Source organism: Narcine bancroftii, chromosome 9 (genome assembly GCF_036971445.1).
Source record: "Narcine bancroftii isolate sNarBan1 chromosome 9, sNarBan1.hap1, whole genome shotgun sequence".
Classification (NCBI taxonomy): domain Eukaryota; kingdom Metazoa; phylum Chordata; class Chondrichthyes; order Torpediniformes; family Narcinidae; genus Narcine; species Narcine bancroftii.
The window spans coordinates 32,520,517-32,545,160 of NC_091477.1; the positions used below are offsets into that span (position 1 = coordinate 32,520,517).

General features: G+C 36.4%; 1 long non-coding RNA gene across 1 annotated transcript; it reads left to right on the forward strand.

Moving 5' to 3' along the window:
* The first annotated feature begins 13,210 nt into the window (after positions 1-13,210).
* LOC138742877 (uncharacterized) lies at positions 13,211-23,717 on the forward strand. Its single transcript, XR_011344477.1, has 3 exons — positions 13,211-13,371; positions 15,664-15,893; positions 23,451-23,717. It is a non-coding gene; the product is annotated as an uncharacterized lncRNA (long non-coding RNA).
* Positions 23,718-24,644: the final 927 nt, after the last annotated feature.

Genomic DNA, 24,644 nt, shown 5'->3' on the forward strand with positions numbered 1-24,644 from the left:
TCACCACACCTAAAGCATTGATCTGATATATCTGATTTCATTCTATTCAGTTTCTGTGGTGTTAAATACAACTAATGTTAACAAAAAATGATTTTGAACGAATCTATATCTTACATTAACAGTGTATGTCATACTATCCTGACAAAGATTTAACCATCTTTGCTCATCAATTATAATATTCAAATCCAACTCCCATTTCTGCCTGGATTTATGCACTCCTTGTTTAATAGTTCCTTTTTGCAATACAAGATAAACTACAGAAGTAAATGTTTTGGTATTTCCTTTCCTAATAAGAGTTTCCATCTTGCTACAAATGGGTAATCACATTTCTAAACTTTTCTCTTAAATATGCTCTCAATTGGAAATAGCAGAACAAAGTATTACTAGGTATTCCATAATTATTCCTCATTTGTTCAAATTACATCAATTGACCTTGCTCATAACAATTTTTGATATTTTTAATACCCTCACTAAACCAGATAGTTAAAAACCTATTATCCTTTGAAAAATGTTTGAGCTGATTTTTAATTAAAGGCATCTTAGGTGAGATATTTCCATTTATTCCAATTTCATCTTTTATCTTATTCAAAACAATAATCAAATGTTTCAACAATACTGACTCTTTACCCCCAGTTAATAAAATTGAATCTCACTTATATATAAATTCCTTTGCTAATTTATCTCCTATTTTATCTAACTCTATTTTAACCCATGCTGGTTTTTCTACTGCTACAAAAAGAGAAGCAACCAATCTCAGTTGAGCTGCTTGATAATAATGCTTAAAGTTAGGGAGTAGTAATCCTTCCAATTCATACATCCACACTAACCTTTCTATAGAAACTCTTAGCATTTTACCTTTCAAAAGAAATTTCCTTACATATTTAATTCTTGAAAAAACTTTTTTGTGGTAATAGTGCTGTCATGCGGAAGCACTCCCCATTTTCTGGTCAGAAGACACACCATCAGCCAATCAAGATTTGGTTCCACCTCACCCATCAGTGCACACCTGACCAGTGGCCCCTTTAAGTACCTTTGCACTTGGCCTTGGGCCATTAGCCTTTGTAATCAATTAGACCTTGCTGGCACCAAGCCATTGGTTCCCTGTAGATTACCTGGGCTGGATTCCCCAGCCCTCTAATACTATAAAGGGTGCCATGAGTGCTTGGCTTACTCTCTTTTTGCCATCTTAGAGGAACTGCCCTGTTTTACTCCAGGCTGAATACCATGGAACAGCGCTGGAAAAATCATTTGGTAAGGTGTGCACTAGTAAAGGTTGGGAATGTCTTATTGTCCTGAGTAGCATAGAGCTGTACCTGTACTGAGTCAATAGGTGGTGGGTATCGTATTGTTTATTTTCCTTGATTGTGTGTAACGGTGTGTAATTCATTGGGGGGGGGGGGAGAAGGGAGGGTTGTGTGTGAGTGAGAGTGCATGCGTATGAGAGTATGAGTGAGAGTGTACCTTATCCCTCTGTTGCTATCTTCCCACTCCCATCTTCTATCTTCTTTGGCTTGGCTTCGCGGACGAAGATTTATGGAGGGGGTAAAAAGTCCACGTCAGCTGCAGGCTCGTTTGTGGCTGACAAGTCCGATGCGGGACAGGCAGACACGGTTGCAGCGGTTGCAGGGGAAAATTGGTTGGTTGGGGTTCTATAAATAGTCATTTATTGTCAGACTGTGTTCAAAGTCCTTATTTTTGAGACCAATCAAATCTGTTCTCTCACTCACAACAAAGGGTTAAATAAAATGCGACGATTATTCATATTGTAACTCATTTTGCCTTCAGGGATCAAAGAAGGAATTTTTCAGAATTTCAGCTCTAATTTGGCTTCATTGTTTTGCCTCAAAGTGTAATGAATGTCATAATGGAAGAATAGGTTGGATGAACAATATAAATTACAGTGAGCAAATCAGACCAAATAGAACAGGTGGTTTTTATCTTTTCTGTTTTGTTCAGCTGTAACAGATTTTGAGTACATTCCGGTATTATGCTGTTAATTCAACCACATTCTTTCAACAAATGTTTACTTTTATTTTAACCATTGTACATCAATTCCATCCAGCTGCAAGATAATAAAGTTCATGCATTTCTCCTGAAATGCTGCTCGACTGCCCTGCGAGCCAAGCAACAACACAATCACTTGGCTGTATTGCCATCTTTCAAGGCACAGACAGGCAATCATCTCCAACAGTTTCCCATGATTGCATCGTTTCTCCAATGTCCCTCAAATCTATACGGTAGCCTAACCTGCCTCTCAAATTAATATCTAGTCTAACCTGCCTGTTAACCCTCTGCACCATCATTCAAAAGTAGTGACTCACACATGAATACTGACAACACCACCTTTCTTGACTGCTTCATAGCTTCTATATTATCAAATTGCTTGTCTACCATCCTGAGCTGAATCGGAAAATATTTTCTCCAACTCGATTTTGAAAGAACCAAAGTCAATCTTTTCAATCCTCCAACCTTGTCTACTGCATTCAGTGCTCCTGATGTGGCCACCTCTTCCTCAACTCCATTCCTCTTCCTGGGAACAAAGGACACAACCTTAGGATCATACAGGGCTTGACCCTGAGACGACCTTCACATAATTGTCAAGACTATCTGTTCCTGCTGTGATCCAATTCTGCCTCTACTGCTGAGCCCCTCATTCATACATTTGATTTCACTACCATTTACATTGATAACTATTTAGTTTATCAAATTAGTGTAGCGAGCACACAAGCAAACCAGGTCACCGAGGTGCAGGCTCACACTGAGCTGACATAACAATGGTCCTGGTGGGAGGGGCTGAAAAGGATCATGGGAGTGGTGCTGATAACCTCTCAAAGTTCCAGTAAAGTCAGTAGGTTGGTTCAACTTGCTCACAACTTCCATGGTTTTTTTTTCTTTTCATTCACTGCACAGCACACCAACCACACTAGAATAAAGAGATTTTAGGGGATTATTCACTGAATAATACATTTAAACCCATGTACTGTTTGCCTTTATAATTTGAGAATGTTTTGTCAAAGTTTCTGGTGAAACAACATTTTAGATGTCCAGTTCGTCATCCTTCATCAATTCTGCCAACTACAATGACATCCCATGACCATCTGCATCCAAATCTCCCCATCCATTCTTGCCTTTCTCAGGAATGAAGTCCTTCCTGGATTCCACTTCATCCCTCCCTACCCACCTCTCTGTTGCTATTGACAGTAGAAGGAGCTGCATTTTCCCCTACACCACCTTTCAGGGACTAAACAATTTCTAATGTTGCGTACTGCGCTCATTGATCTCAATTTGCCCTCATCAATTGGCAAGACCAAGTACAGACTAGACGATGATTTTATGGAGCACATACACTCTGTCCACAATGGCCATCCCATACTCTTGGTTGCTCACTATTTCAACTGACCTTCTCGTTCCCTCACAAACCTTTGTCCATCCTGTACCTCTTTCACTGCCAGCACAGGTTCAAAGCAAACTAGGGGGACGAAGTTAGCAGCCTATGATTATTGAATTTTCCAGTTTTATGTGACTTCTCCTGTAATCGCCTTTCTTCTTCCAATCCACTTCAAGTTTTATTGCCTCTTTTTAATGTCCCCTTAACCATCGCGCACCTCCCTGACCCCTCTGCCACTCTCCACCCACTTTCATTCCCCTGGTTCCATCTGGGCCTGTCTGCCCTTCCACTCTCCCCTGATGGTCCCACTGTTATCACCTGAGAGTTAAAATGAAAGTCTGAAAACCAGAGTGCAATACACAAATGTGCTGGAGAAACTCAGCAGGTCATTCATTATCTACAGGAATAAAAGGGCAAAAAAAAATTCAGGCAACCAATGTTTCTGGTAAAATTATCCATTACTCATGTCTAAATTTAGAGAAGATTAGATTGTCAATTTCCAATTTGAATTTAAATTTTCAAACACTGTGGGGACTTTTAATGAATTATTTGCAGAATCTCAGATTTGATATGAATGCAGAAATGTTGACGAATAAGGTAATTTATCACTGTGATAAAGAATTATTTTTTCCTCTCCTTTCCAGACAGCTTCATTTTTGGTAGTGGGTTTAGATCTATTTTATAAAATAGACCATGGGGCCCACAATGGTTAAAATAAAAGTAAACATTTGTTGAAAGAATGTGGTTGAATTAACAGCATAATACCGGAATGTACTCAAAATATCACTGTAGTATAATTTGTTTAATTGAGCATGTGGGGTACCTTAGATTGGCAGCACAATGGTTAGTGCAACGCCTTTACGGCATCTGTGATCAGGACTGGGGTTCGAATCCTGCACTGTAAGGAATTCATATATTTTCCCCACCCTGTGTGGGTTTTTCCCAGGGGCTCTGCTTTCCTCCCACATTCAAAACATGAGTTTGTAGTTTAATTGGGTGTAAATTGGGCGGAACAGACTCGTAGACCAAAGTGTCCTGTTACCGTGCTATAGGTCTATAATTTTTTTTTAATTAAGTATTTTCATGGACACTCATTTATTTGTTCTTAAATCATATCATAGATTATTCATCTCAAGGGCTTTATATTGTTAAAACAATGCTTTATAACAGTACCATTTGAAGCCTTACAGTTATTATCAAACAGTCAATAATTTCTTTTCGAAGAGTGTTTTACAATTTTTTACTCATTTGAAATAGGAAGTAAATGCTAAAACTTCAATGTTATGTGAATATTGCCATAATTCATGAATGGTGCCACACAAAGGTGCATTACACAATAAAAAGCAATGTACAAGTAGTAATAGGGAAGAAAAGCTTGCTTCCTGCAAGAATGAGACAGATACTATGGTTCAGTATTTCCCTCCCTTTGATCCACATAATTCCCTGATAGCCATGGCATCATGTGGAAAAGACCAAAAAGGGAAAATAACCAAAGCAACAACTTGTAATTACATTGCAACTTTAATTTGACAAACTATCTCAACATTTCATGGGAACATTAATATGTAGCAAGCTTCAACAGGGGTTTTATCTGAAGGCAGCCCCTGGAAAATGGAGTCAGGTTACTCAGGCAGTTGGATTTGAAAAGCTCAGATCATCAGGATGAAGGGTTCAAGCCTGAAATATCAGCTGTATTTTTCTCTTTGCTATATAAAGGGCACTCTTTGACCTGCTGAGTTCACTTCAACCATGGTGTCTACAGACTATTGTTTTACTTTTTTTACATTAATTCAAATCCATTTGTAGCCTCCTCACAGCACAGAATTTTGAATTGGATTACATTCCTCCACCATCTTAGACCTAGTACAGATTCTAGTGCCATCTAAAAGCTCTTATTATACTGTCCATATCAATAATAGAAACCAATGTGGAGTGCATTGAGGATAAATCCAACAATTCACATCAGTAAAGGTGAATCAGTGAAGTTGAAGTATATTTGTACTTTGCAACTTCTTTTGCCGTGCAATAGATCCAATGCATAATTCAGTTTCAAATTTGTAGCATGATTTAACTGAGATAACATATTGAAGGTTTTCTGAAAGTCTGCATAAATAATATCTGCTGGTTTCTAGCCCCACATGCAAACATCAAAAAAGCAAAATTTGGAACTTCCGGATGGGTGTGATATGGAGTAGTCGTCTCTATCACAGCTCTGTACTTTCAGTCTATTTTTTCCCTGGTTCACCTATTTAAAATTTTCAAAGAGGTGACAAATTTCATAATTTGTATTTTTATCTAAGTTGAAATGGATACAAGGAGTGGCAAGGCCAGAAAAAAATGGAACAAATGAAAAGAAATATCCACTGGCAAGCTTGACTATAGAGGGCTTCTTTGAAAGCCAGGTCAAAGCATTGATCGTTGAAGAGTTTAAAGTTCTAAATGCTAGGTTTTTGGCATTTGGAAAATCAACTTGCACAGGTCTGTCATTTTACTAATGAACAAGGTGAGTGTTTGACCTCAGCAGAATCTATTTTAAAGGATTTGAGAAACCAAGTTTGTCCCCTAAAAGATGAGGAAGAGAAGTTAATGATGAGAATTATCAATTTGGGAAGTCAAAGTAGATGGCGGAACCTACATATTGAGCTTAGTTGAAGCTGGCCTGCTTACTAATTATTTTTCTGACCTGCTGGTAATGGAGTTTGGGAAAGTGATGTTTCTGACACCACTGAAGCTTGATAAAGCCCATTGTTCACAATTGCCTAATCTTAAATTAGGGTTTTTTAAAAAAAAAAACCCACATTCGGTGGTTATACACTTACACTATGGAGTAGCCGTCTCTATCAAAAAAGGAACTGCTGATCCGTGAGGCCCATCGTAAACGAATACTGCAATATTGTCCTAGGTACCTCTCACTTTGTTAGTTTTAGATTGGTCACAGTGTTTGAGCTACTGAAAGAAAATAGACACACATACCAAGAGCACTTCAGTTTATACAAATATTTATCACAAATTCTAAAGCTGATATCAAACTACAATATGCAAGCCCTTCCCAATTATACTTATCAATGCCTGGACCGGTCCCAATTGCTGAGACGAGACAATGACTGCACACCAATATACTAACAAGCAGGAAGATTAAATGCTCTTGGTACACAGATGTCTTTTTGTCAGATAACTGCATCTCTGGGCCCCATGGTCTAATTTAGCTCATGTCTGCTGAGTCTCAAAGCAGGATACTGATTCTCAGCCTTGCAGAAGCAAAAGCATGGTTTAAATCCTCCAATACAAATATCACATCAAACAATTTAGAATCATGGAAGATTCCTGTCCCAAGGTTAGGAAGCAGCAGGCCATTTACAGGAAAGTTATGTCAGAGCTATTCCAGCATGAGTGTAAGCCTTCATTGCTGTATCCAGCACATCTTCACATTTCTCTCCCAGTGGGAACAAGAAATAGTTTTGTACAGTGGATGAAGCTTGGGAGTACATTCACAAACTTCCCATTCCAACTCTTGAATGACATTTTCTCTTTTTCTGTTGAATGGTTGTTAGAGGTTCATTCATTTGTTTAAAGATATCACAGGTAAAGCATTATTATTATGAGTTAATTTAATTTGGAGTGGTTGAAGGGAAAGAAATCAATACACTTTGATTGTATTTTTGGTTAAGCTTCTATCAAAATGGGATAAGATTTTTCATCCTGTAATTGATGTTTTAAAACTTTGATAAGTTTTCAAACTTTTTTTAAATTGTATTGTGATTTAGTCTAAACATGACTTCATCTGGTCTGGTTATGAACAGCTGCAGGGATAATGTTTATTATTTTGCTTTTGAGCAGGAACATCTAATCTCTAGTGAAGATCGTGGGTTTCTAGATTTATTATTTAGCTTGTTGTTTGTCTATTCAGCAGCCTTAGTGGGGTGGGGGGTGTAGGGGATTTGGAACAGGTTCATTGGTGTTTCTGTTTTGCATTGCCATGGTGCTTAATTGTTATGGTTATTTTTGATTCCAGCTTTTAGAGTTGTACTTCTTGATCTAACAGGGCCATCTGCAGGCTGGAGATTGTTGTATGTTGCAAGAACTTGGCTCTGCACCTGCACACTGGAATTTTCTGAAATTCGTATTACTGTGTTTTTTATAACTGAGCGATTATGGCTAATTCTATTCATTTCCTTAGTTGGAATGTAAAAGGCCTGAATCATCAAGTAAAGTGAAGGAAGGTGGCTTCTCACTTAAAACAACTGAAAGCTGCAATTATTTTTTTTAAACAGGAGAAGACCTATTCATGGTAATAATGTTTCATGCCTGATGTTCTGGTGGAAGAGGCAGCAATATCATTCTTCCTGTCAAGCCAAATCTAGAGGGATATCAATACTTATTAATCAAAATGTTACCTTTTGTATGCATAATGTTGTTTCGGGTTCTATCAGTTGCTTTGTTATTGTTTCAGGGAAATTACATAATAAAATTGTGGTTTTCCCATGTTTATGTTCCTAATATTGATGATCTGGGAGTTTTGAATTTTTTTTTACTTCTTTGCTGATTTAAGTTTATATTCATTTATTCTCAGTGGGGATTTTCAATGCTAGTTAGACTCCTAGATAATTCATCTTTTAACTCTGCCACATTAAACAAATTTGCTTTATTCGTGCATTCTTTTCTATTGGATGTAGATTGGGACACAATTCTAAAGTTGGTTAATAGCTCTCTGTTTATGTGCCTGTCATTTTTTAATTATAATTTAAGGTGGTACACAGAGCACACATGTCTAAGGTTAAATTGTCTCACTTTTGCTCTGGTATGAGTCCCTGTTGTGACAGGGTTAAGAGCAAAGAAGTGTCATTAATTCATGTTCTGGACTTGCCCTAGTCTAGAAAAATATTGGAGAGGTTTTCTACACTTGTGTCTACTATTTTGAATGTAGATGGGAGGGAATGATTCATCCTTGTCTCTGGTTCAGAGTTGTTCTATCTCCTTTGGTTCTCTTTTGGTGAGGCATGTGATTTTACTTAAATGGAAAGATGCTGCCCTGCCTACTCATGATCAATGGTTGTGTGATATCATTGTCTTGGTTGAATATGGAAAAAGATTCAGCTATAAGATGTCAGATGCTGTGGGGTTATTAATGACTCACTTTCTTATTTTATAATTTCACTTCAATGTAATTGAATTGTTTGACTTGTTTCTCTTCCATGTTCTTTTTCATATATTTTTCTCCTTTCATTTTTCTTTTAGTGATAATCATATATAGGATCTGACAACACTTTTAGGGAGGCATTACTGAGGTTTTTACTTTATTTCACCTTTTTATTATTTTCCTTTTTTTCTATCTTTTTCTTTACTATTAGTTCCTTTTTAAAATAAACTATCTGGTCTACGAATTACGTATATGTTTTAAAATTTATGTTTGTTTTCAACATACCAATTGTTTTATTAATTATGTGTAACTATTCCTATCATCTCATTTTTTTTATTATTGTTATAAGTTCTTTACCAAAGCAAAAAAATTAAAAGAAAAAGCAAAATTGTAGATGGATCCTGGCCTTGAGTGAAAGCATGTGATATCATTGACATTTAAAGACTGTAAAATGCAATGCAAATAAAAATGACAAGTACAAATTAAAAATTAATAGTCAATTAATGTACATTAAATTATTTACAAAGTAGTCAATAAAAGTAAGATAAAGCAACTTAGCAGCTCTGATTGGTGTAGCATTGGAGAGGTGATTTCTCCTGCATCATGCTGGGGAGTTGCAGGTAGACAGAGGTCTGCTACAAGACTTCATGTTAAGTATCAACAGAGCTAAGATTTTTCTTCCTCAAAATCTGCAACAAGATCCCCTCTCTTTAGGTAAACTCTCAGGGTTAAGGATGACTTGGTTTCCCTCCTGCTCTCTTCTTTCTGAGGAGTATGTGGTAGCCAATCTAGGATCCAACAACTCTGCCAGGAATTAATCAGGGGCTGTTTAATAAGGTACGTAGGCAAGTAGATTTCTCCTGCTCCCATTAGAAAAAAAAAAGGACCTGAGGTTATCAGTGTCAATCCAGGTGCTGCTTCTTCATTTTGATCAAACACAGGCCAGGAATTTTGAGGAATTGGTGAGAATATTACATCTTCACCAAGAGGCAATAAGAACAAACTTGCTTGGAAACAGCTGAATACTTGCAATTGCCAGGACAACTCAGCCCATCTCGATCCACAGCTGTTACATCACACTGAGCATTCCTATTTTGATATTAAATTTCCAATGTCTGCAGATTTTTTCTAATTATAAACATGTTCTTCTTACAAATCCAGCTAGTCCCCCTTCCCCCCCCCCACCCCCTTAATCTGCTTCGATTAAGCCTTCACAAACTGCTTCCACCTCTGTGATAACAATCTTTCCGTGTCATCTCTACTAATAAATTGTTTGGTTGCGACAAGTAAGAATTTCAGGCATATGCACATTGTACTTGTACAAACAACAATAAACTCATTGTCATTAACTTTTTTTATTAAAACAAGGAATGTAAATACTGAGATAAAGTGTAAAAGATAATGGTTGATTACATTAATCTTCTACCATTCTGGTGGACACACGAGGTGATAATAATTAACCATTCCAATAGCATCGATTTGTAATTTCATGGCTGCATGCCTCTTCATCTAAAGAGGGAGGAAACCTCCAGTCATAGTGAATAGCAAAATTGTGATGTTACTTACTGCCAAACTGTCCAGAAGCTACACCAGTTTCCCCTGCAGAGTTGAAGCAGGATCAGTTAGAGAGATAAATACCAGGAGTGAGTCACCAAAAACCTAGTCCCATTGATACAAGAAAATAGATGATCTCACTCAAAACAGTCATTTCTATTCTCATTACTGCTCCAACACTTGTGCACATTTTGGAGCTCCCTTTCACTCCCTCTTTTGCTCACAAACATACAGTACATCCACCAACAGGAATGGAAATCATCTCCAGTTTTTAAAAAAACTAAGAGAATGATCAACATATTTTTCCTCTATGTTGCTCAAGGTGACACAAATCAATGGCTATTGCAACAAATTGGAACTATCTTGCAGGTACAGCGAAAAGGGTTATGCTGCTAGAGAGCCTGTAACCAAAGGAGGGACTTAATTAATTGATGATATGTGCATTTCCAATCTTGACTTTCAAATCCTTCTCCTCTCAGACCATTGTGTGTTCTAGACCTATCCAGTAGTAAGTCTTGTAAGTGCCTCACTTGCCTGCACTGCTATCTTTTGAAGTTTCATTGGAAAATTGCAATGGGTTCCACCTGCCCTGTTTCATTTCACCCATCTACCCTATTGCTGCTCAGGATATCGACTTCAGCAAGAAAGAAAAGCAGCATGTAGGAGCATTGTACTTAATACCCCAACGCAATCCTTGCAATTCACAAAATGTAGATGGTAATGCAGAAATTGCATGTGGTGTAAAAATTAGAGCAACTAAATGTTGCAGTCCAAGATTCTATGGCCCTTATTATAGCAACTCGCTCGAGGTCAAGGATATTTACCAGTTTTGCTCCAGATAACTGGATGGCAACCAATAGAAAAAGGAAATGGATGCTTTGACTAACCTGTCAAAATATCTATAAGAAATATCATGGAGCATTGGATTGGGTGTACCCTATGTTGATCCAGGAGTCCACCCATGCCAGCTGGTCATTGATGGCCATCCCTAGGCAGCCAACTGCAGGTTTACATTTCCACAGCACCACAGATGAAGGACACTCAAGTGGCCTGGAAGTGCCCAGAGGGTGAGAATGTAAAGATCCGCATTCAATCCTAGATTCTAAATTGCAATCTGCTGTCAGACTCTGAGATTCCATTTGTGGTAGCAGGTGCAATTAGTGCTTTGTCTCTTCTTCACTCTCCTCATTTAAAGTGCTTGAGTTTTCTCATTTGATTGTTAAAAGGGTTAGAGGGCAACACAGGTAACAATTGTAGAAAATAAGGAATTAAATCAGCAATGAAGATAGGTTTGGAGGATCGGCATTCAGAAATAGCTTTGGATATGAAAGGAAGCTGGAGAGCCCAGAGGCACTGAGACCAGATGTTATTGGAGAGTGAAATGGAGAAGGCCTATAATAGAAGTTAATTTCATGGGCCACTAGATATGCTTCTGGCTTCCATCGTTGCACTTCTGAAATTCATAGAATACCCCCATGTTATAAATTGAGGCCAAGCAAATTACAGTACTCTTTTTAAAACATATATTGTAAACTCAGTGAGTTTAACATGCACCCACCAGATAAGAACCCAATCTTGCAGTCTTCATTTCAAGGTGCACTCCTCGAATAGAAGTCGAAATGGAGAACTATTGGTAAGGCACAATTTATTGCAGTTTGTGAACAAAATAGGCCATCACATACAAAATAAATTGGAAATATGGCCAACCATTGAATGAATCTTTCCTTCTGTGATCAAATTTTAGACTTTCATTTTAAGACTTGCATATTTTGCCTTGTATTGCATATGGTTATTTGTCCGATGTCAAAAATTTTCAATCAAAACTAATTACTTTTTTTCATTTAAATAGTTAAGAATTTTCACAGTTCTAAAATATTAGAAAAATATTAGAATACCCAAACTTTGCAGACCCCGAGGCTGCAACTCCAATCTCCCTCATAAGTTCATGATCAGTTTACAGGGTCCTTCTATCTTTCTGTCCTATTTGTAAACCATTTTCAAAAATGCCAAGCTATTTATTCTCCAAGAATGATTTATACATATGATGGGCAACCATGAACCTCCATGCCAAGCTACTGTCTCGTATCATGACCATGTAAATTATCTCTTTGCTGTTGCTTGTTCTTCCAAGCTGTTTTTCAGGTTACCAGCAATTCAGAAGCCATCTCATTCCCACCTACACTTAACCACTCCCAACCAGCATGTGGCTGAATCCCCTCACCACTGAGCTCTAATACCTCAGTTTATTGCTCCTCAGCATTGTTTACAAATTTTATATCAATCTTGATCCTCAAAGAATTTTGAGTCATCAAATCACCTTCCAGATACACAGACTAGGTTTTGTATTAAAACAAAAGGTTTGGTTCTTTAGTGGACTGCAACACAAACAGTATTCACTTTCTATAGCACTTCTCACACAGTGAAATATCTCAGGCAAATTAACAAATTTTAAAAAATTGTAAATTTTAACCAAGTTTGAGAAAGAGCTTCCAGGAGAGATGACCAAAGCTTTGTTCAGTGGTTAATGGTAAGAAACATCTGGGGGGGGGGGGGGGGAAAGAATGAAGTGAAAAGGCAGGGTGTTACAGTGAGAAGGTATTCCAAAGTCCCCGGCCAAGGGTTGCACAAGAAATAGAAAGTCCCTAAAAATCTGGAAGAGGTAGCACAGATTGGCAAAGTGGTGTTAAACTATGAAAGGATATTATAAGTAAGACATTATTATTGCAGGGTGCAATGTCTCTGAATAGTTATCGATTTAATGAGGAAAAAAGGATAGAGGTAGCAGAGATTATATCAACCATAAACAAAACAAAATACAGCAGAAAATTAACTAAGATTTTCTAACAACAAGAAGATGAAAATGAAGATCCTTCTTAATTAATTACCATCATTATAATTATTATTATGCATATTATTGTTAAGCCTTATTATATAAATGTTTTACAACTGCTTTTATTTCATGAACAATTTTATATAAAGTGCTTTTATATAATTTAACCACAATTTCCATATTTTTCTAATGTGGTCAATGGTGCAATTAATATCACATAAATATACTGACATAACAATCATTTCAAAAACTAATGTAAATGTGCTCATGCAACAATGATTATGATGTAATCTGCATGTAACTTGAAAGTACTTTCCAGTAAACAAAGGCAAAACTAAATATTATCAACAGGTCATCTGATAAAATTTTTTTACAGATTTGGAAATAATACAAGAAATGCAAGAGACTAAGCTACCAGATCTAATGCTCAAATATCAGTGCTCAAGGTGGCAGAAATTATAGGTATTCCTCCAATCTTGTCTGTTGATTTCTCTGTATCGTTACCGTAGTCATCTAGTGCGACCTTCAGAGGCTTGGCTTTTCCATTTGATTGAATGTCCATTATTTTCTCAGTCATCTTGTTCAAACAAAAACAGATTTAAAGATCTAAACTAAAAAATCAGACAAAATTCATTTACTTCACTGAAAACACAAAGTAACTACAATACCACAATCCCCAGATAGCTTTCCACCTTAGTGTAAAATGTTGACTACATCTTTATAACATCATTCAAGAGGCTATGTAATTTTCATTTACTGTAAAATAAATTGTTTTATTTTTTGTAAATATGGTAGAATTGCAATACCATATTGGTTATTTATCTCATTTTGATGTAACAAGTTTTGGGAAGGCCATTTGACTGGGAGTTCTCATGAAACAAGGCTCCGATTAATATTGGTATTGATCGAATGACAATGAATGGGTACCTGAAATAAATTGCTTCCTGTTGTAAGTGATAGAAGCACCGCTTCTCCTGATCATTATGAATCAGATGTGCCCATCAAGTATTACTGGCTGTATTTTTAAGCATCACATTATCTTTCATTGCTTACAACTCTCAAGAAATTTGTTGAAGCCAAACAGGACGTGAATACTCACACCATGGATGAGACCCATAGCTCTGCATTTCCCTTATTTTTCCCTTTGGCTGCAACTTGGAACACCAATAAAACTGATAATAGTGTCCCAATAGCCACATCGGACAAACACCTGCATTAAATATTCCCTTCAAAATTCACGTTGGTAAGCTTTTCAATGGAAAGATTCACATTTTCAATTTTTAATAAGATAAATCTCCCATTTATATCTATCTAAATTCTCTTTACTGAAGGCCACCAACTCCTAGCCTCCATTTCCTCCTCCCAACTCACCAATGTCAATGGTCAAATCAATACTTCAAGCAAAACCCAAAATGCTAGACTTTCATGGAAGAAATCCAAGAGTTAGCACAGTGGGAAACTGCTACCTCAAAGTCCCAGCAACCAGAGTTCAATTCTGAATCTATATTGCACATTTCCTATGAACACATGGAGTTCCTCCAAGTGTTTTGATTTCTTCCCATGTTGTAAAGATGTGTTGTATATAGTCTCTGGTGTAGGTGGATGGTACAATATATTGGAATGTGGGGGAAAAATGTTGCAGGGAAAATTGGTGGGAGAATGGGATTGTGTGATTGTCAGAATCAATATGCTAAATCAGGGGTGTCAAACTCAAATTCACAGAGGGCCAAAATTAAAAACTTGGACTAAGTCGTGGGCCAAACTAAATATTTATTGAAAATTTTCAACAACATCTGCATGTTTTCTCTTCTTTCAACATATGTAATGTTAAACTTTTTCTTATTAAAATAAATGTTTAATAATAGTTTTGGTTAAACTCTTTCCAGAAGAAGCATTAACAAATGAAAAATAAAATATTCAATAAATAATATTTCTCTATAGCCTTTAAGCTCCTTTTAAATGTATTTTTTTTCACAAGCCAACAAGTCAAAAAAAATACCAACTTGCTTCAATGACAAACAGGTTTGTCTTTTAAAATAATGAACATATAGTCTGCCTCCCACCTGTCTTGAAAGGTCCTGTTTTCTGTCTTTGGTTTGGCCATTTTTCGTAAGGGGTTTATTACATGTGAGTTGGGCGACAGGTCACAGACGCTAATGAAAGTAAAGAAAGGAGGTGGGGGCGATTAGCGGGCTGACGGGGCGGTGCCAACGCATTTGCAAAGCATTCTGGGATTTGTAGTATTAGCTGTGCATGCGCTATACTGGCGCGGCAGCCAGCGGGCCAGCTCTAATTACATATTTGATATGATCTTGCAGGCCAAATATATCACAGGCCAAATTTGGCCCGTGGGCCTGAGTTTGACATGTGTGTACTAAATCACCTCTTTCAGTGTGTAAGGAAATATGAAATATTTTAGTGTGATGTTTGCATTTTTACCATTTCAAATGTCTAATACTCTCAAAAATAAACATTGCCAAGATTATGGTCTTAAAGAGAATGAGAACCTACAATGACAGTTTTTCCATTGATAAATTTTCTTCAGTCACAGGCAAGGCTGTAATCTAGACCAGGCCTATGCCCAAAAAGCAAAATATTGCGAATAATGCAGATCAGAACTAAAAACAGGAAATGTTAAAGCTACTCGGCAGATTATTCAACATCCTTGGAGAAGGAAACACAGTTATCATTTCTTGTCAATTACCCTTCAACAGAATTAAAGAAGTGAGAAAGCAGGTGTGATTTATATTCCAGAGTAAGAAGAGAAAATGAATAAGGGGAAGTCTGTGAGAGGGTAGTGATCAAGATGATCTAAGAGAGGTGGCTGATCTCTCTGGGTGAGGACATTGGAGAGAGACAAACAAAAGAAAAACACAAAGAACTGTCTGATGTTGAACACAGCAATTTCCAGAATCCTGAAATGAATGACATCACTGGAAATATCAAATAGATCAAGAAGCATCTTTGGATAGAGAAAAATTGAGGTAATATTTCATGTGAAAGGTGTGAACATGTCCTCCAAGTGTTGTCACCACAAGATGTCCTTACACTTGTACTTTAATAACCTTGGAATAAAAGTGACTGCATATTTTCTTTCCTAATTGCTTGTGTACTAACAGAAAAATCTCTGACTTTCAATGTTAACTATTTTCTCACCCCTGAAATCCCCTCAAAGTAATAATTTCTGACTTCCATCCATTATCTACCACCCATTTGGCCTACTCAGTCAACATGTCCAAATCTCTTTCCATCCTCCCCACAAACATACTTTCCCACCAAGCTTTGTATCATTATCAGACTTGAACATTCTGCATTTGGTATTCTACCATATTGCTTTTGATTGCACTTGCTGGAGTTTGCACCTTGACCTTTGCATTATCTTGCTTGTTATTGCTGTCTTCCTGAAAATTACCCTGTTTTCCATCTGTTAACAAATAATTAATGCATGTTGAATGCACCCTGGTTTTGTGCAAGAAACTCATATGTGGTTCAAAATTGAAATTCTTCTGTAAGATCAGAGATACATCATATTAAGTAAAACAAAAAAAACTGCTGTTAGAATTTAACAGGATGAGCAACATCTGAGGAATGTTGACATTTTCTGTGAAAACTGACCCAAAATGTCAACAATTCCTTTCCCATGACAGATGCTGCTCGACCCATTGAGCTTCTCCAGGTAATAGCACCTGCTGTCTCTTGTATCACCAGATCACGTTTCTTGATTATTTACCCTGAACATAATTTTCCTTCATTAAAATGTAATGAGACTGCTTGATTCTAATGCAATTGTCCAAGTTTGGTCTAAAATTAGGGTAGCATTATGACATGAACCTTAAGTTTCTCAGTATTGGATAAATCCTGTCTAAATTTCATTCACGATAGAAAATGGAAGTAAAATAATTTGCAATCAAATAAAGCACCTTTCACAGCCTCTGCCAAGTTTGAACCAGTACAAAAAAAGACAATGTACAAACACTTCAGATCTTCAAACAGCTTGAATTTTTTAATTGAAAGGGATTGACAAAAATATTGAGTTCAGGTGGCAGAAACACAAAATGTACTCAAATCTATAACCAGATCTTTATTTTACACATTTTAAAGTCATAGTTTAAATTTAAATTTAAACATACAGCATGGTAACAAGCCATTTCAGCCCACAGGTCCATGCTGCCCAATTTATACCCGATTAACTACATCCCCGGTACATTTTGAATGGTGGGAGAAAACTGGAGCCCCTGCGGGAAAACTCACGCTGACACAGGGATTACGTACAAACTCCTTACAGACAGCATGGGATTCAAACCCCGGACCTGATTGCTGGTGCTGTAAAGGTGTTGCATTAACCACTGCACCAATCGTGCTGCCTTGGTGAAACATTCAAAGAAACGTTGAATTTGGATATTGAGTACACTTCATCTTGTCACACTTAGAAGTTCTAATTTCCATACCACACAAGATTTTTACAAATTTTTTTTTTCCATTGTTACCATGGTTTTAACCTACCTTTGAAGTATTTTGTTTTGTTTGAGGATTTTCGATCATCATTTCGACCACATTTTCATCTAGTGAGTTAATGCTGTAAGAAATATGATGACATCTATTATTGATAAATAAATGCCCTTAAACCATTTTCTCTTATTTTTGCAAATGTTTTTTTTTTAATATTATGCCTTAATTGATTGGAATTAAACCAATTATTCTTCCAAATGTGCAGTTCAAATTAAATTCACAATTTCGACTTCTTTAGTTTGTTCAGGGTGGTTTCTGCATTAATCCCCATTTACTATCCATAAGACACAAGATCACATTAGCAAAATATAAATTCAGAAGTAAGAGAATCCTTGAATAAATATGCAAATGTGTAAAAATCATTGTGCTTGATCAGCTGCACATGATAAAGAAAATATTATGTGGCATATCCTTATACTGCATACATTGAGTTTTAAGAAAACTACTTAATTTCATGAGCTCTGTCTAATTACATGTTGCAGAAAGGAAAAGAAAAAGTGGATTGAAAGATCATTAATGAGTTGACTTTATTGCTGATTGGAGGTCCTTTTGGAGGAACAAGCTATGTTACCATAAAGCTATCAAAGTTTTGGTGGCAAAACGGCAGCCCGAGATAATCTACCAACACCAGAATAAAGCAATGGTTGGCCTGATTAACATAAAGTAGGAGGATATTGGGCAAGTAGTTCATAGAATGAGGTGATATCTGATGGGTAGGCACCCTATATGAAGCATATAATGACCAGAACCCTATTCCAAGCCCCGCCGAATACCAAGGTTTATTTGGACAGCTCTCCTCCAACTTGACAGTCAGGAGTCCTTTTATATTATAGAACCACAGTTTTCTCAATAAAGGGGCCAATCAAATGAAACACACGTGTATTCAAGAAACCCAATAATAAGCACTTTTATCGATGATACTTGCCAGGCTAGCTTTGGGATCAGAACAATAAATTTATCCACATTTTTTCAGGAGACTAATGCCGTGCTTCTTCAATCTTTGAAATCAATATTATGTGAGAATTATTTTTATCTTTATATTTTCAATCTGATCACATAATTATTACACAATAATCTTCTCCTCTCTCCTCTAAATGCAAAGCAAGGTCCTGAAAACATTACCTTGTTTGGTCTGAATTATCAAGCCCAAGGTCTCTTGATGTGTCAATATTGGTGTTCCACACAGGATTTGCACTGAAGAAATAAGATTATAGAAAAATAATGTATTAAAGTAATTGGACATGGATTTCTTATTTCTTTCACTCTTTATATTAATAATAATCCACAAAACCTTTTTTTGTTATTTTACTGTTCTATTCATACACTATTTCTGTTGAAGTAACTGTTTTCAGTATCCTTACAAAACTGCATTGATCTCTTTGAAGTTTCATTTGAAGAATTTAGTCATTCCAGCTCAAGAGAGATAGATTGGCCTTGAAGTCAATTCAGCCTATTTTCTCTTGACCGAGATGAAAATAAAGGAGAAAATTTAATTTCACTTTTAGAGACCAAAGGATTATCTGATTTGAGTATTTAAGGTCAGGTTAAACACTTCTCTCTGTCAGATCAAGAAAATTTAAGGGACAACTTCCGAGATCTAGACCAGGGAGAATATTTGAACACAAAAGTCGGTAACTATTTCCAATTCTGTGCCACCAAAGGCTTTACTTGTTAAGCCACATGGAGCTTTCAAGACAACTGGAAAGATTGTTTTGTTCAAACATGGCATCAAAGAGTATGGAATAAAGCCAAGGGAAGGGATCAGATGCTGATCAGTCATTATCTCAATGAATGGGTGTTCTGTTTTGTAAATATCATAATTTTTCAAGCACTGCTTAACAAAGGAACTTTAATGTTCTAAAGTTCTTTTGTTAAAGGATACTTTCAAAAATGATGTTCATAAAATTATCATGCCAATTTTAAATCTACATTTTATATTTTCAATAAGTTTATATTTGGTTTAAATTCTGAAATGGCCTCTAATGGATCAGTGTTCATGCTTATAAATAATGTACTGCTTATGTTGATACAAAATTCCAGTGTCCACTTTAAAATTATACTTTATTTTTTTAAAAATCAACTTTAGACCTAACACCACAAAAAATGATCCAGAAAAGGGCTTTTAAATTGAACAAGGATAAATGATTGAGAGGAAACAAACTCAAAGAAAAATGGAGGCAAGGTGGAACTGAAAGGGTGGCACGGTTGATATTGTGGTTAGTACAATGCCTTTCCATTGCCAGCGATCAGAACTAGGGTTCGAATCCCGTGCTGTCTGTAAGGAGTTTATACGTTCTCCCTGTGTCTGCAGGTGCTCTGGTTTCCTCCCACTGTTTGAAACATAGCGGAGGTGCAGGTTAATTGGGTGTAAATTTGGCAGCACGGACTCATGGGCTTAAGTGGCTTGTTACCGTGCTGTATGTCTAAATCCTTAAAAAAAGAATTGCCGCAGAGGGAACCAGCATGGGTTCAAAATCAGGAATAGCCTTTTCTGTGCCATAATGAATCTATGAAGCATATCATATTTAATACGGACTGTGAGGTAGATTTTCTAATTACATCTTGATTAACCAAGGTTTGATTAGCCATCTGACCCTCAGTGTATTGACTTCAGCTGGTTAGTTACATGTGCAAGTTTCTAGCCCACATTGACCCTGGCCTGAAAGACTGTCGATAGAATGTGATTGATACATTTAAATGAGTAAACATTGATTATGGACATAATCAATGGCTGCAATGTTCTCCATGATTTAATTATCTACCAATTGGAATTACCTATGGCAGGGCCATCCATAAGTATTCAAAGAGGCACCAAAAAGCAAAAAGTATCCATGATAGGTATATCCTATTAGTATTTCAATGCAAGATATATAGATTAGTTGCTATCGCTAAACTTTATAAACCTCTATTATAACAATGAAATATTTAAAATGTTTTTTTAAATGTGCTGACACTTTAGAACAATAGACAGTAAAACCCCAGTTATCCACCAAGCAGCAGCCTCGAGCAACAACAAAAAATTGCTGAAAATAAATAGGAAAAGATAGCACGGAAATTGAAAATTGGCATTCTTTGCTTTTAGTTCTCCCATCACATAACATGCAATCTCAATAAGCTGGAAAATGCACTTGGTTTGGCATCTACAAATCCCCATAGGGACCAGATACCAGGAGTTTTACTGCATAAATATAAGTTATTTTTTCTTGCAGCTATACTTCAGCAACTTTTCTTGACTGACCCTTCCATGGTGTACTTATTGGTACCAGGAACAACAGGCCGACATTTTAGTGCTTCAAAGGAAATGGTTTTAGCTGTGTTCATTGCGGTTGCAGATTTTAGTTTTCTTTTGTAACTGCAGGAAGAAGATTTAGACAACATGGTTAAGGCATCAGAAATGATAATGTTCATATCATAAACAGGTGATATGTTGGTTTCTCCCACAATATTTCAACTTCTGCCCTATGAGAGTGTAAAGTATAAAGGAACCGTGCAATTGTTTCTGAAGAAGGAACATCCACTCTCCACATATGCTGACTGACTATTTATTATTTTCAGCTCTTAAAGAAAATGTACAAGATGTGATCATTAAAAAAAAGTGATAACAGTTTTGTGAAAAGGAGTAATTGAACCTTGGGTATGATGCAAGGATAAATCACGGGTTAGTTTTGTGCTCTGAAGGTACAGCACACTGGTGAAACATGAGCAGATTTTATTAAAGCAACTGTGTGGTGATTGGAAGATCATGGCCTTAAAATACTAAGTGATAGGTTCATAGATCTATATGGTTTTAAATATAGTAAGTAAATTGATGATTTTTGTACTGATTGTACAGTGTGGAAAGCAGTCACAACATTGGTCTATGTAACAGAGATTACATGAGATGTAGAGATCCTGTGGTATATACTTATGCAAGAAGCCACTGCAGAATAAATTAATGAAAATGTCTGCTCATTGTGCATTTGAAGCTATAATATGGTCATTGTAGAATTGTCAAAATTTGGTGGTATTATCAAAGTCCTTTCGAAAGTTTGGGCGACTTTCAAAACATGAGTAGGGCTATTAACAGATTCTGAAGGGTAGATCTGAGTACTTTCTTGGATATCACAAGAGGTGTAAAGTAACTCCTTAGTAAGCAGCTTTCAGCATAGAATTTACCATAAATATTCATGTATAATGCATTTCATGTAAAATGCAACCCTTCCATATTTGAGGGGATAAAGGGGTAAAAACTTTACCCCTATGTATAATACATCCACCCTTCCTTGCCCGCCCAAGTCATGCTGCCATCTCTCTGCCTCCCCGAGTCACGCTGCTGTCTCTTCCCCCCCCCCCCCCCACCCCACCAGTCAATCTGCTGTCAATGTAGGGGGCTGCTGGTAATCTTACTTATCGTTAAAACTGGCAGGATTTTTAAAAAAAAAAATTACTCCCGTGTATAATGCGACCCCCCCCCCACCCCCCCCCCACGTTGAGCTCAAATTTCGGTACAAAATTTTTTGCATTACACTTGAATATTTATGGTAAATGAGACTTCATTCTTAAAGTGTTTTGCTTGGGCAATGTAGAAAGTCAAGAGTATTTTTATTTTCAAAATGTTTTCAAAGGCCTGATAAAATGCATGAATTTGGTTTATCACCACATAACTACCCACTTCTCTTCAAAAACATTTGAAATTAAATAATTCAGAAAACAAATACATTATTTTCTCTTAATTCTGTCATTATAGAAAATTATCCAGGTAGACCAATGTTGGGAATTCCAAAGGAATATCTGTCAAATCTAAAATCTAATTCTTCTACCAAATATTCAATCAGGACTCCTTTAGATCACTCAGTCATAATTCTAACTGATGTAAATGGATTATTCTGTCTTTGTGGGAATATGTGAATAATTATTATTTACCACAAATGCTTGTTATATCTATGTTAGGCTACATAGGATTAGAAGACTGCCATCTTAAGGCATTTCCCCCCCAACCCCCACCCCCACAGTCAGGAAGCTATCAGTTGCAGTTTCCTCCATACTCACTCATTAGATCAGCCATTGATATTGTCACTATAAGTGTCATTTCATTATTTTGTGCTCTTCTATTCTATGCAATTAATTCACATGGAATTTTTTTTTTCCCCAAACAAGAACAGAAATATAAGAGTATGGCATCTGACTTTCCAAAGCGCCTATCAATGCAAGTCTTAAGATATGGATATGCATTCCAGGTTTTAACTGTCAAGAGTAACCTTGTTGGAACTCTAACCAGTTCTACAGGTGATCATGTAAAATATGGGAGATCATACCTGAGATACAGAAGAAATAATTATGCTACTGGCAACAATATTTCAGCAAAAATCATGGTTCAAAACTGGGGCTTCCCAATTTATAGCCCAGCGACTCATTGAACAAGCTCAATAAGCCAGTGAGATGGACTTAGATTAAAACTCACACATTGAACATTACTTTAGGATTTCACTACTCTTCTGTGTGTTGCTAGTTTCAATACCTTTTGCAGATGCAAAACAGAATGGTTGACATGATGGCCAATGTAATAATCATTACTGCCACTAAAGCACCAATAGTAATAAGGAATGGCCTTTCACTATCAATCTGTTCAGCTGTTTTTTTCTGAAACATACAAAATTTCAATGATTAGTACAGCTATAAATAATTCAAAAGCAATATAATGTTAAAAAAAGTGGATGATAATTGTAAACAGCTCCAAAAGAAGCACCAATGACAATTTCAACAATCCAGAACACACATTTGACTCATTTCTTGTCTTCCCACCTGAGACTGTGATCTTCCTGAACACAGGAGCTGGTATTTGCAAATGTTTCTCTCAAGGAGGGACTATTCTTCCTTCAAAGCAGACTATTCCTTGAGGTAATTAAATATCTATTGAATTTAACCTGTCCAAAATATGAATACGAATAATGATCTGACTGATTTTGAGCAGAAGGAATAAATGAAAGGCCTGGGTCTGGTCAAAGACAACTCACTCCACTGAGATATTTTTCCTTCTTGTTCAACCTTCACAGTATTTCCCAGTGTTTGGTGAGTGAATACAAGAGAAAACTATCAAATCAAAGAAGACAAAGAATATTAGGGAGAGATACAAGGTAACAAGTGCATTCAGAGGAATGGGAAAAGTCCAAAAGATATATATTCATCCATTGAAACCGAAAAGCATTATTTTCACTTTCTGCAGTAGCAGAAAGTTGATGACCAGAAATTGTGCCCTCATTATGTTATCAGATTGCCTATCTGGTTCAAGAAAAATGTAATAAAAAGGAAACTGTCAAAATATGAATAGGTAGATGGTCTACTTTTGCCATCACATTCCTTTTTCATTTAAAATAAACCCAGAGTTGATTGATAAAGGTCACCATTATTATTTTACTGGTACCATGTGGCTTAATATGCAGACATTTGACTTACATCTGAAGATTTCATATTTACATTACATCCAATTTTGACATTTGTGCTCAATACTTAAAACTTTATTTTTATCTGGTATCCAAATGTTTTTCATGTACTTACAATATTCAAAAGACCAAGCTCTATCAATTGATTCACAGACTCTGGGTCATGCTGTAGAATACTGCAAAGAAGCAAATCATACTCAGTTATTAAATTTGACATTCAACTCAATGATACAATACAGTAATCTCAAATACAACTCTGGCCGTGTAAGCTTTTCCAGCAAAATTGGAATTGAATCAATGATTCATAGAAATATATTGCATAAAAGAAGGTCATTCAGTTCCACGTTCCCTAAGAAGCTGATATATTTTTATTAAATTAAACTGGGTTTGTGGATTTAGGTCCATGTTGACCAATGCTCTCACTAAATCTTGGACAGACTCTCAAGAGTGAGATAATCTATTTCTGCTTCTGTATTCCCAGTTGAGAGCCTCGACTATTTGTTAATACAGTTAAATAAACAATTTATTAAATCTGGTGAAGCCAGAGATATCTATTTTTTTTTAAATAGCCTAGGACAACAAAATTAAGCAAAGAATTTCAAATATCACACAGCAGGATTTCATTTTCAGATTACATTAAATATCTGCTTGTTTGGCAGATTCTGAAGTATTCCATGGCTCAATTTAAGAACCATAATGATTTCTTAGAATAGCCAACCAACATTCTTTTCTAAAATGATATGTTTAAAACGGATTAACTTTTATTCAATTGCTGATTGTACAGTGTGGAAAGCAGTCGCAGCATTG